This window comes from Neolamprologus multifasciatus, chromosome 16, assembly GCF_963576455.1.
Source record: "Neolamprologus multifasciatus chromosome 16, fNeoMul1.2, whole genome shotgun sequence".
Classification (NCBI taxonomy): Eukaryota; Metazoa; Chordata; class Actinopteri; order Cichliformes; family Cichlidae; genus Neolamprologus; species Neolamprologus multifasciatus.
This window is the reverse complement of record NC_140454.1, coordinates 15,433,571-15,446,920: the sequence shown is the minus strand read 5'-3', so window position 1 is coordinate 15,446,920 and position 13,350 is coordinate 15,433,571. Positions and strand designations below refer to the sequence as shown.

General features: G+C 41.0%; 1 pseudogene across 1 annotated transcript; it reads left to right on the top strand.

Moving 5' to 3' along the window:
* The first annotated feature begins 6,099 nt into the window (after positions 1 to 6,099).
* LOC146500512 (lanC-like protein 3) lies at positions 6,100 to 13,344 on the top strand (annotated as a pseudogene). The gene is made up of 5 exons (XR_014869699.1): positions 6,100 to 7,164; positions 7,400 to 7,404; positions 9,071 to 9,221; positions 9,747 to 9,850; positions 11,593 to 13,344. The product of XR_014869699.1 is annotated as a lanC-like protein 3 (transcript).
* Positions 13,345 to 13,350: the final 6 nt, after the last annotated feature.

The following is a 13,350-nucleotide window of genomic DNA, read 5'->3' as shown; positions in this document are numbered from 1 at the left end:
AATGGGCTGTGCTCACCTCACCTCCCAGACGATTAGAGATGTGTGTAGGCCCCCAGGCAACCACTGTGAGATTGACATGTTGAAATACTGCAAAACTAATCTTACTGTGTTTTCCCAAAGCACACATGATGTGACCCCCACACTGGGTGAACATCACATTTACGGGGAGAGCAGACGGGGAGAAGTAAAGTGCTCTCTTCCACCAAACACCAGGTCAGGGAGGAAAGTCTAAACTCTCATTGGCAAGGGAGGCGTGCCAAGTGAGCTCTGCCTGCACTCCGAGCTCCAGCCATTGGCCCACTTTAGGGCTATAGAGCAGTAAGGTGGACTGACTTATCTGTGCTCTGACATGTCTTATTATTTCTCTCCATACATCAGTGTGACAAATGCACACCAAACCAGAGATGAAGGACATGCAAACTCAGGATCTTAAGGGAGATTTAGTCACCTCTATGAACTGAATATGGTGCCTCATTATGCCCAATGTTAACCGTGTTTTGTCATTCAAAGTTTTTGTTCTTTGTTCCGTTTGATCGCTCGCCTCCCGCCCACTAAGTTCAACAAACACCTGACTGAGCCTGACCGGATCCCAACTTCTCATTTGGGCTGAGATAAGGAATCTGATGTTTCAGAGCCTGCCTTCGTTTCTCCTTAGAGATCGCTACGCCTCAAGGAATGTCTGTGCCATACATAAAAACCACCAACGTGCTTCCTGTGACTCACACACACACACACACACAGTGATGACCTACATTGAACCTGCCTGGATTTTTAGGTCTGTTAGAGGAGTGTGTTGGATTTTTCTGAAAAAGTCCAGGTGACCTTCATGAACAAAAATCTCCATATGATAATCTTTCAGATTACGACATGCTGATGTGCAAGTTATCTTTTGCACACCATGTTATGACTGTATCCTGTGACCATGCCAGATAGATAACTTGTCTTCATAAAAATTCCAAGTTAACAGCCTTTCTTTGTCCAAGAAGCATCCAGACTGCTGCCATGCTGTCTGTGTCGTTGTTTGACCCCTCTGCAAAGGTGCACCGTTTATTTCTGATTTCCACAGCACTATACGAGGCCTCTGTCTCTCGCGCTGGAGACATAGAGAGAGGCATCACTTTCTGGGGCATCAGATGGGGCCATGTTGAGCCCCAAATCATTTTCTAATATAAATGCAAATTGAGTTGTCTTGTATCAATGCAGCAGATAAGACAGATGAAAATATGCTTCTCTGAGCACGACTCGAGCCACTTTAATTTTCCAGAACTTTACTAAAAATTGCCTCAAATGTTTTTTTCAAAGAACAAAATGGCTGCAGTGTTTGGTAATTTTCCGAATTACCCCCCTTTCCGCCCAACCACAACTTCTGTGTGCAACTGTGTGCATACGTTTCTGCTATTTGGAAAATGGCCATCAAAGTGCACTTGCAGTTGAACCGGGCTTTTATCTGAACTCCCAGAGAGAAACTCGCTCCAAGAAGCTGTCATTAATTCCACCGCCGTAATAACTAGCTCGACCAAAAACGACGTTTTCTGAGCTCTGAGTGCAGCTGCATCCACTTTTGTTTTCTCTTGATGTTAAAGCAATCTCTTCTCCCGTGCGCCGTTTTAGGATAAATGACCATAAAAAGCTTTGCCTTTGCTTAATTTGGATTTATTTCACTTCTACTTTGTCTTTTTTGGGGGGTAAAAAAGTGAAATTTAGTGGTGAAAATTTTTAATTAGTTCTATATTCATAAGATGGCCTTTACTTCCAAATTCATATCTCCTTGGCCTTCATCCTCTTTTTTTTAATCTCTTTGCATGCAAATGGTGGCAAAAAAAAGTCTGGTTTCAAATTAGAACGCTCAAAGCTTTTCACCATCACAATCTCGACTCTGATAAATACTCGAATCATCTTGGAAATGGCACACAGAGGGACAAAGCTGTAATGAACAGAGTGTGTGCCTAACACCTGTGATAGCTCTGAACATTTCACATATTTCTTCTAGGTTGAATAGAGCAAATTAAAAACAGCAACAGTGCAGCTTTCTTTTAAGTCTGCATTTGCTGGGATCGCAGAAGAGTAAAAAGTGTGATAATACAGTAAATCGTGTTTTGGTAGTTTACTGCTGCAGGGCTGTTTTCCACCTCTGAACACTCACGCTGTCACTGAGAGTTAAATTGAACCTGTTGTGCTAATTTCTAACTCTGTATTTTGATTCTTAGACTCTACAGTGGCTCTGCATGACACCTGGATCAAAAATAATCTTTCTGGCACTTGGACTTGACGCAGCCCCCTCGGTTAATCTTCTGAGTGAAACAAGAGGTTTTAGCTCCTCAACCTTTAAGCCAGCCTCGATCTGATTGGCCAAACAGAAGGCGATGATGTCTACTCTCACAGATAACCGCCTGATACTGAGTGTTTGGTTTAGTATGAAGTCCTTGGATCTGTGCAGCCACACAGGTATGAAGTCTGTAACTGCATGCACCCTCGCTTTTATACAGTTTATCTGAATTTCACTTTATACAGTGCACACAAACAAAAATAATGACACGTAAATCTTGAGTTTAAATATCATACTCATATTTACTGTTGGAACACATGAACCCTGTTTGTAGTATGCATATTAGTAATTTTTGTGTATTATATTCAAATTTCTAAATGATCTTATTTGTTATCAATTATTTCTATTCTTTCACCAGTGTTAGGGTACCAGTTGGCTGTTGAGGTGAACTGGCATCCATAACTCTGAACTGGATAAGGATGGATGGATGGGCTTACACCAAGGCATCACAGGAGGTGTGGGTAATAATCCATTCATCTTTATAATTTAGCTTAGGTATGTAACCAGTTTTGTCTGATTATAGTTTGAAGTCACTGTTTTGTTTGTTTGTTTGTTTGTATTTGTTTCACCTTGTGGGTCCGAGTGGTCAAATCAGCCAGTGTTTAAGTTCCCTTTGTCTCGTGTTCTTAAATTGAAGAGAAGAAGGAACAGCTCACGCCCCAATCCCACATCATCCATTAGACATTTAGGTGGCAGTTTTATGGCATGGCTGTGTATGCTTGTAAGTGGAACCAGCCTATTAGAGCTTATTGATGATGTGACTGCCGACGGAAACAGCAGGATGATGTCTGAAATGTACAGTGCAATAGTCTCTGTTCAGATTGAGCCAAATGCTGCTAAATCTCTCTGGCCAAGTGCATAGTGATGCACAGCAAAGTACAAAAGCAAATCAAGGCAAAGAAATGGGATATTCTTCAATCACTAAGTCAGTTGATCATCATCAATCAGTCTCACCCCAACAGAGGATGCGCCACAAACAAGCTACAGATGAAGGTGGGTGAAATCAAGATCTAGCAGAGTATCTGAACTTCAAAAATATTTGTAATTCCCAAACATTTAATGCAACATTTTTCTTAAACCCTTTCAATTAAAGCTGAAAGTCTGCACTTCGATTACATCTCAATTGTTTGATTTAAATTCCACTGTGGTGACGTGTGATAGGAAAACACAACAGGTCCTCTTGAATGTTCACAAGATTGTTTTGTTAAAACTTTGGCTCTCGCTGCCAATAAAAGCTAACTAAGCAAAACTTTATTTACATTGTATTTGTCTACAGACTTTGTCAGAAAAGGAATGCAATTATTCGGACAATAACAACATAACAAACACCTCAATGAATGTTTTAATTGAAATTGAGAGAACTCCTTTATGAGACATCAGCAGCCATTACCAAAGTGGAATGAGACTATCAGTGTTTGCAGAAGCACTCAGACTCGTTACTGAAGTAAAAGTACAAAAATGTATTTTATATATTAACATTTTCCACCATGATCTGCTAAAAAAAAAAGATTTTCTTCCTAATTAAATCAAGCATAGCTCATTAAAAAGAAGACATTTTTCACACCAACTACTTTTCCTTTGTATGCTGGATATTTGAATTCTTACAGAGGTTATAAATTAGTGCTCCCTCCCTAGTACGCTAGTGTTCCTCCTATTTTAAATTTTGGTGTGGGTGTGAAATTTCCAGCTGGTGTGCCATTTGTGATTTTCTCACCTTTGTTTTGTAGAAAGTGAGCAAATGCAGTGAAATCTCTTTGTTAATTTCTGTCTTTTAATTGCTCTTTTGTGTTGTTGTTGTTGTTTTTCTGATCTTTTTGTATTCATTTTGTTTCTTTTGGACTTTTTCCCATACACCCTCTTGACTTTGACTTTGGTTTGTTTCTCTGTGTGCATTTTGAGTCTCTGTGTGGCGCCCATCATTGTGTTTGTATAATTCTGTTAGTTGATTTTACCAACCAATTCAATCTGAAGTGATCAGTGAAGCGAAGCTCCTGACCCAGTTAAGTAATCCTCTGCTCAGTGAACCCTCTATCACAATTAGCAGCGCCGTGCGTCCTTCAGCACCATGGATAGCAGCCAGAGTTAGCCTGCGAGCTTTTGTCGCCACCTGCTGGTCAATATGATTAAGTGACATGAATGAGTTCACATTGATGAACAGAAGACGATATTAATATTAGTTATATTGACAAACATGAAAGCAGAACACATTATGCCTCATTCCTGTACCAAACAACATACTGGATATTTCCCAGTGGCCCCCAGGATTACAGGCCTGTGGCACTGACTTCCCATGTCATGAAGACCCTGGAAAGACTCATCCTTGACCAGTTCTGACCTATAGTCAGGCCACATCAGAATCCCCTTCAGTTCACTTACCAGCCCCACCTTGGAGATCAGAACCTGCTATGCCCATCTGGACCAGCAGGCAAGCACTTTGAGGGTCATGTTGTTGTTGTTTTTTACTTTTCCAGAGCATTTAATACCATCAGGTCGACCCTCCTGGGTGATAAGCTGACAGTGATGCAGGTGGATGCCTCATTTGTGTCCAGGATTGTTGATTACCTGACAGGAAGACCACAATAGGTGCATCTCCAACACTATGTTTTTGACAAGGTGATGAGCAACACAGGGGCACCAAAAGGGACCGTCCTCTTCCCTTCCCTCTTCACCCTCTACACCACAGACTTCAGCCACTGCACATCTTCAGATGTTTTTTTCATGACTCAGTGTAGCTGTGGTTGACTCCTTTGTCACATGGTGCAAGCAGAATCATCTGCAGCTCAACGTGACAAAGACCAAAGAATTGATTGTGGACTTTATGAGGACCAGGAAACCTCTGACCTCTGTTTCAATCCACAGGGTCAACGTGGACATTGTGGAGGACTATAAATATCTTGGATTACACATAGATAATAACCTGGACTGGGTTAAAACACCTCTGCACTTTACAGGAAGGGCCAGAGTCATCTCTGTTTTCTGAGGCGGCTGTCTTTTAACATCTGTCAGTCAATGCTCAAGATTTTTTATGGGTCTGTTGTTGGCAGTGCCATCCTCTATGCTGTTGCATGCTGCGGCAGCAGGTTGAGGTTCAATGCCACAAGACCCAATAAACAGATCCACAAGGCCAGTAATGTTGTGGGGACAGAGCTGGACTCCCTTGAGGTGGTGTCAGGGAGGCAGATGTTGTCCAAGATAAGGACAATGCTAGATAATACCTCCCACCCACAATACAACATGCTAGCCAGTCACAGGAACACGTTCAGTGAGAGACTGGTATTACCCATAATGCACCACTGAACAACACAGGAAATTATTCCTGCCTGTGGCTCTCTCCTCCATCTAATGTACAGGACACAGTGCAGCACTTAAACCCTCTTGCACATCCTCTACAGTGAAATAACAAATAACATGTTTTACAAGTCAGAATAAAAATGTCAATCATATATACTCCACCTCTGCAATATTCTGGATATAATAACTGAGCTATTTTTACATTTTGGAAACTCTGTAATATAACTGTGTTATTTCGTTTAGTTCAGTCTGTTACTGTTCTTATTGTTTGGGAGCAACTGTGACCACATAATTTTCTTAGGGATTAATAAAGTTTCCTCTTTGGAGGTTTAACATAAGAAATTAAAATATTACTTTTCTTTTACATATCGAGCTTGTTTATTTTATTTTATGTTACTTTGTAACTGAGATTCTGTCTTCTGTGTGGTTTTCCCTTACTGGGTTACTTTATTTTGCCGTATTGTTTTGTATTCTATTGATGTATTCTACTTTATTTAAGTTTAATTATTGGTTGTGTTTATTGTAACACTTGGAAGCACACCACAGTTATCTTAATAGGAGGAAATGCACGGGCTGTATGAAGGTTAAACTGTCTCAGAGTGGTTAATGTTCATGACCATTCAGGACTTGTGCAGACTACTATCCAATAAATACACACCTGAAGGAATTTCACTGCATAGTTTCCCATTAAAATGCATCTTTAGCCTGTTTTTGTTGTCATTTACTGTTAAAAGAGGCCAAACCATTCTCTATGCTTGTTGTGGCTGTTTGTGACTCTGCTACTTCTTGAAGGACTTTGCTGAGAGGGTGCAAGCTGGAGGCTGACAAGCTTAGGTCCTTCCAGCCAATATGAGGCTGAGCCGTCACTGCTCGCGTCCAATCAGCTGAGACCTGATGGGATTGGATTAAAATGTTTCTCCTCTTTCATCCTTGGATACTTTGAGTAGCTGACACGGATCTGCGTTATCAGTGGGCCTTGCGTGCACGTCGTGCTGTCTCTATCGGCTTTTCGTCAGTGATGGAAAACACTCGCTGCTTTGCCAACCGTTTCTCCGACTACAAAGGTGCGCTGCTCCCGGGCCAGGGCGCCGAAGCTGCCGTGCCCGTCGTGGTCGCCAGCATCAAACTGTTCCCATCGACCTCAGCGACTGCGACGGAGGGCTATACGATGGGCCGGCCGAGGTGGTTTACATGCTGTATCACGTTAGCGAGTGCCCGCTGTTCTCTGAGTACCGGGATGTCTACCTGAAGACGGCCAAGCAGATTATCGACATGTCGGTCAGATACGTGGATGCGGAGCCGGACAAAAACATGCGTGCCGCCTTCCTGCTCGGCACATCTACGCTGTGGCAGCTATGATTTACAAGTCCATGGGCTTGGCTGGAATTTAGTCAGCGGCTTTCGTGAAGCCGCTGACTAAATTCCGTAACCTGTGGGAGGTGTGCGCTCCCATCCATTTTCTGGAGTGCGGCTCGGATGAGCTGTTTGTAGGGCGGGCTGGGTACCTGTGCGCTGCCCTGGTCCTCAAACAGAAGCTGGGCATAGAGGTGAGCGCACAACATGATAAATGACAAATCCCTCTCCGAGAATAAACTTCAGCTGCCGGAGCTGCCACTAACGAAAAACAGGTCTAAATATGGCAAGTGTGGACTAGATTAGATACATGTGTGTTGCTAATCTGAATCCAAAAGGTTGTTTACGTCAGTTTTTTCTGCAAAGGTTGTTTTATAGACCGAGATTTTAAAAACACAAGTGATTCCAATTTTTATTTCGAAGCTCAAGGTGCTGTCATAACTTCCATTTCATATTGTAGTTCATTGGTTTAAATACTTCTTATTAGTTTACTGATTATAAATTTTGTATGAAAATCTCTTTGGGAAAATCTCAAATTCCCACAGAAATCTTGACATTTTCCTCGGACAGTAACTAACTGGAAAAATCCATCATCTCGATGAATGCTGATAAAGATTTTCTCAATTTCTCAATTAATTGTCCGATTCTTCTCACACCATTAATTATACAAAATAAAGATAAAATCAGATAGCACCACAGGGAGACTGGGTACAAGTTTTAGGGCGTTGTGTTGACGCGCTGTTTACGCCCACTGCTGGACAAATTGTGTGATGCATTTCCAAATTCCTCCAAGGTGGGGAAAATGAGGGCGTATATAAAACTAATGTTGGCCTTGGTTCAGCCCTGGTGACTGGTCATTGCAAGTGACCAGTCACATTGTTATTAAGTCATAGCTTGACAAAAAAAATATACTATTCAGCCAATAACATGGCAGCAACTCAAAGTAGACAAGGTCAAAATGACCTGCTGAAGCTCAAACCAAGCATCAGAATGGGATGATGGTATGACTACTTCAGCTGAAAGAGCAGCTGTGTGGGTTTCACACCTTTATCCATTAACAGGGAATTCAAGTGTGGAAAAAAAGAGATGTAAAAAAAAAACCTTTAGTGATTTCAGAGAGAGATCTGTGAGACCAGACAGACTGGTTCAAGTGATGTCACCACATGGATGTTTGAAAATGAAAAAAAAAAGGTTGTTATGGAGTAGAAAAAAGTGAGTTTTCCAGACATCTGTGGCTCACTGTAGTGGATGTCTGCCTGAAGCTAACAGGTCTTAAACTTTTCATCGTCTCAAAGTCAGTTTTTTAAACGTGTCAAAGACCTTCACATAAAATAAGTAAGTAATCGCACCACTCGTGAATTCTAATGCTTGTTGAGTGGCCCAGAGATGGTGGTTACTAACAGCTGTCTAAATGAAGCTCTTGAGCAGCAGCTGGAAATTATGCAACCATGGTGCAGTTTGCAAACAGCCCTATGTTGATGCTTTACTTTGCATTTCAAAATTTCTAAAAGTGTTAGTCTGTGAGTCTTTCTCAATAAAACATTTTGGAATCATAAGCTTTTATTTCACACAGAACGCATCCCTGCAGCACTTTGTCAGCATAATATAACCAAATGTTGTGAGTCACTGGAGTTACACTGAACATGCTGTTGGTTTTGACATAAAAAGATAACAGGTGAATAATCTATGTTAAATATTAAGCCTGCTTCTGCTTTAAAAGTTTTTATTCTTGTCATTACTTATTTAAACATTCATCACGAGTCAGTCAGTGTCATTATTTTGCATGATTAGACCTGTACTTGGGAATGTTTGGGCCTGGCTTTGCTGGGGGAGGAATAGCAGCATAGGAAGCCTTTTCACTGAGCCACTGTGCATTATCAGATGCTGGTCCTGCCTGGACTGAATCAATACAACCATTATGTTTTTAATTACACCTGTGCTTCAAAATATTAAAATGTCTCCTGGGAGAAAGGTCAGTTTGCAGCATAAAGCGGTGTGGGTGTGCACAACCATTAAAATGTTTAATATTTTAACGCTTCACAATGTATTTCCAATTGAGTTTTTATCTGTGTTAACTGCAGTGTGTCATTTCTTCTGCAGATTCTGAGCAAAGATCAAATCTATTTGCCAGGCCATCATCGAGTCAGGAAAACAGTATGCCAGGAAGAAGAGAAAGCCTTTCCCCCTCATGTACTCGTACTATGGAACAGAGTACCTCGGTAAGAACCGCCAGCTTCGTTATAAAGGTGTGTAAATGCACAGATATCAGGATTTTTCACAGTTTCAGTCCTCTGACCACAGCAGGAGCTTCTGTTGTCACAGGACTGGTGTGTTCATGTGTGTAAAACTAACTGTCCTTTTCCTTGATGCGCATCAGATGAAGAGACCCCTCAGGGTTGAAGTAACTTTCACATCAACACCGAGTTCATAGTAAGCATAGCCCTGCTGGTCACTTTTGCATGGATACGGCAACATCTTTGAGGATGATGACGAAGTGGATATATTAGTATAGTATATTAGTAGATATTTTGAGACATCTGTAGATTAGAAACACCTGGATGAAAATATATGCTGAAGATCCTGCATGTGTTCTCAGTTTGCCTTCTCAGTTTTCATGAGAGGTTTGCTATTGGAGGAGTTTCTCGATCAATTTGCGGTGGGCTGGGCTGCCTCAGAGAGTCTTGGTTTGCTGCATGTGTTTAGCATTATTTAGGAAGTCTCGCGCCAGGATCCCAACTAATTACATCCATGTTTGATGATTCTGTAACTTACAATTCACATCCAACGCCAGTGCAGGAGGAAGACATTTCTTTGGTGGAGTCTGGGGTGGTGGATGGTTGGAGACAGGAGCTATGGGCCTATGATAAATGCTTTCCTACGGTAACTGATTTAGTCATGTTCACAGCGTTTTTTCAAGTTGTTTTCAGGTCATTTAAACATTATATGAAAACCTGAATATTCAGTACAAAAGCGCAACAGTGCAAAAGTCTTGAGCCACCCCTCATTTCCTTATATTTATCGATTAATATGGGAAACAGCTGCAGTGATTTATTGAAACATGTGCAAACATACATGGAAATACAGTTTAAACAGCAAAAACAGATTCTGTTCAATTCTGTTAAACTTGAAAGTCAATATTTACGATGACCACCTTTATTCTCCAGCACAGCCTGAACTCTCTCAGGAAAGCTTTCTTCTATTTTCTTTACGCAGTTTTCAGGAATAGTGCTCCGGGCTTCTTACAGGATGGATCTTGGTTCCCTTTTGTTCCATTTTCTGTCAAGATGATCCCACACAGCCATTGCCACTTTCCAGATGGTATCACACTTCAGTGTAGTGTATTTTTTATGCTTGAATGATTCATAGGTCAGTATTTAGTGGCTTATTTAAAAAAAAACAAAAAAACAAGTCCTCTGAAAATGTCCAGGTACAAAGACTGGATTGAATTTGAGTGAAAAAGCAGCCAATGTCCAAAAAAGAAACCAAACTTTTGAAAGACCTTCAGAAAGCCTAGAAAACTACTACTCAAGACCACTTTGATAATGACAAAGTCTGGCTCTTTAGAAGCAAAACAAAAAGAAATTATGAGTGACTTAAGACATTTGTACGTTACCATAGTTACTACTGTATTTTGAGTATTATGCAGTTGCTACCTATAATGTGAGAGTTTGGAAATATTGTCATTGGATGTGGAAAGCAGTTAAACTTGATGCGAATCTAAAAATGTGCAGAATCATCCAGCTATGATGTTCTTGTCAGGAGATAATCTTCTCGGATGGTTGCAAGGCTACAAAGGGTTACTCTTCTATCTCTTGTTATTTCCAGCCTCAAGCATGTCCGTATACTTGTAATTAGATCAGTGTGTAGATGTGTGTGTCTATTGTTCAGGCTAGAGGCCCTCCAACAACACATGTGTTCAGATAGTCTGAAGCTTAATTACTCTATATTACTGGATCCCTTCAGTGGGTTTTTAGCTATTTAGTGCAGGTGTTGCAGTCCTGCATCATGTAAATACTGTCCCGACGAAGTGATCTCTAGTTTTGAAGCATTCTTTTTGTGGGCCAGATGTCATGTAGCTGACGGACACTTCCCTGTTCTTGCATCAAATTCGGGCTGCTGATGTATTTCCTCAGTGCTGGAAAATAGGACTTTATGTCACCTATCAAAACTGTCAAATATGTACAGTGAGCTCCAGATTAGAATGGAACAAAAACAAGTCCTCCCGTTGTGCTCTGTGAGCGTTTGCGCTTTTGTGCTCTGGGTGGTGTCCGTCTGCGTGCCTGGGATGGTGTTTTCCTGCATGCCTGATTACATGCTTCAATGTCATGACCTCTTTTGAAACAACCTACTCTTTTACAAAAGTTTGTTTAAGTTGTACTGTGTGGCTAAGTGCTTGATTTTATACACCTGTGGCACTGAAAACACCTGAAATCGGTTTAAGAGGTGTGGCCCAATGCTTGTATCCACATTGTGTATCTTCATATACAAATTTATTGTCTTAAAAGGAGGTTCAGAAACTTCAGGTGCACTCCTGATCTCTACAAGAAGTTATAGCTCAGTTCTGGACATGCTGCTTTCACGTTGTGTTTTTATGTGTCTCCATTCTTGTTTTGTCCACACAGGTTTGCAGAGTTCCTCTTCACTGAGGAATTCAAGGCAGGCTCTAGCTCAGTTACCAGCATCTACAGTCTGTTCGAAGGCCTGTCAGGGACCGTTTGTTTCCTGGTCGACCTCCTGCAGCCAGACCACTCGAAGTTCCCTCTGTTCAGTGTCTTTGTGTGAATAGACTGAAAGGTTACTGCTGTTCACTGACCTGAACAGACCCCGCCCCTTTCCCAGTGAAATCGCTAAACAACTGATAGAAACTTTAGAGTCAGGATTGATACTGTGATCAGAACGGGAGTAGAGGAATGAATGGTTTTTGTTTGGGCTTTAGATCAATATCACACAGAGGAAAGTTGTTGTAGAAAAATGGTCTTTTTTCTGTTTGAATGTTGAGCTTTGAGGCTTTATCCGATGCATGGCACTCACAAAAACATTGCCCATTGTTGTCACTAGTGATGGAGGCCTATATGAGATGTCCGTTGGGCGTATACATCAATAAATCTGCTTGGGGACAAATAACAAAAAACAAAGATGCTTCTTGTAACTCCAGATTCATCTGAGAATCATCAAGTTTTCTTCTGTATCGTAAAAGTAATGCAGTGATAGTCGTGAGTGCATCAATGGGTACAGTGCAATATTTTTAATGGTGTAAACAAATGTAGGCTAAAAACAACACGGCCACAACTAACTCACTAACTCCCTAACACTAAGCTGTACTTCTTGTTTACATCACCCAAAGTGCCCGAATTGTTCCGTCTGTGTTGTCTTCTGTTTTATCAGGGTCACACTAAGAAAAGAGCCCAGCACTAAAGTACAGAGATGAGAAACTGAGATATTCTTCCAAGATGCTGCTCTCAGGCCAGAAACACACAAGCTACTTACACATAAAAGTAAAAGGCAATCACACCCCAGTCACACACACAAAAAAGCTCAAAACAGAAAAACGAGTGTCACATAAATGCCTTTAAAATTTTTCTACCAGTTCACCAGCTCAGCGTCACATATCGCAGACCTTTGAGTTCATGTGTTTACGTAATCGCAAACTATGAAGACCATCAAAGCTGGGTGGGGAGGTACAGAAGGGATGTAACTGGTGTTTATCGACAACATAAAAGTAACACTTTGTTTCCGCTGTGCTGTTCTCACCTGCTGAAGCTGAGGTTACGCCTTGTACCAGTGTGACAGCCATTTGTGTTTATTAATATTTCAAAACTATGTTAGCTACTGTGTGGGTACTTTCAAAGTGATCAATATGGTTATATAGTTGGTTGAAATATAGGTTTCAACTTTTACCCTATAGATAAAAAAAAACGTAAGTTAGTCTATACCTTTGTGATGGAGACGGAGGAGAAAAGAACAAAGCGTGCTGCCAATGTGAGAATTTCACTTTTCGTCCAACTCAGTCCGTTTCTTGAGGCGACTCTTTGTGTGGTGGATTTCTTTAGCTAAATGCGCAAATGAGGCCTTAAAAACAAATTTCTAGCTTTCAGATATGATATCACATATCTCAGAGTATAATAAGGCAGAGAATACAGGAAACTGAAGATGCTTTGGGAAGCTTTTATGAACATGTAGCTCATGTTGATTAAAAAAAACTGCCTGTGAATAACAGCAAACCAAAGCAGTTTCCCAACTTTAACTGAGCCGGTTGTGAAACATTTACAAGCTGTACATGTGTGCTGCTGTTTTTCATTTCCAATCCAAGCTGTTTAAAACAATACCTGCTGCTGGATTATTGATACCAATAAAGTGTCCAGATGACAAAATAATAGAGA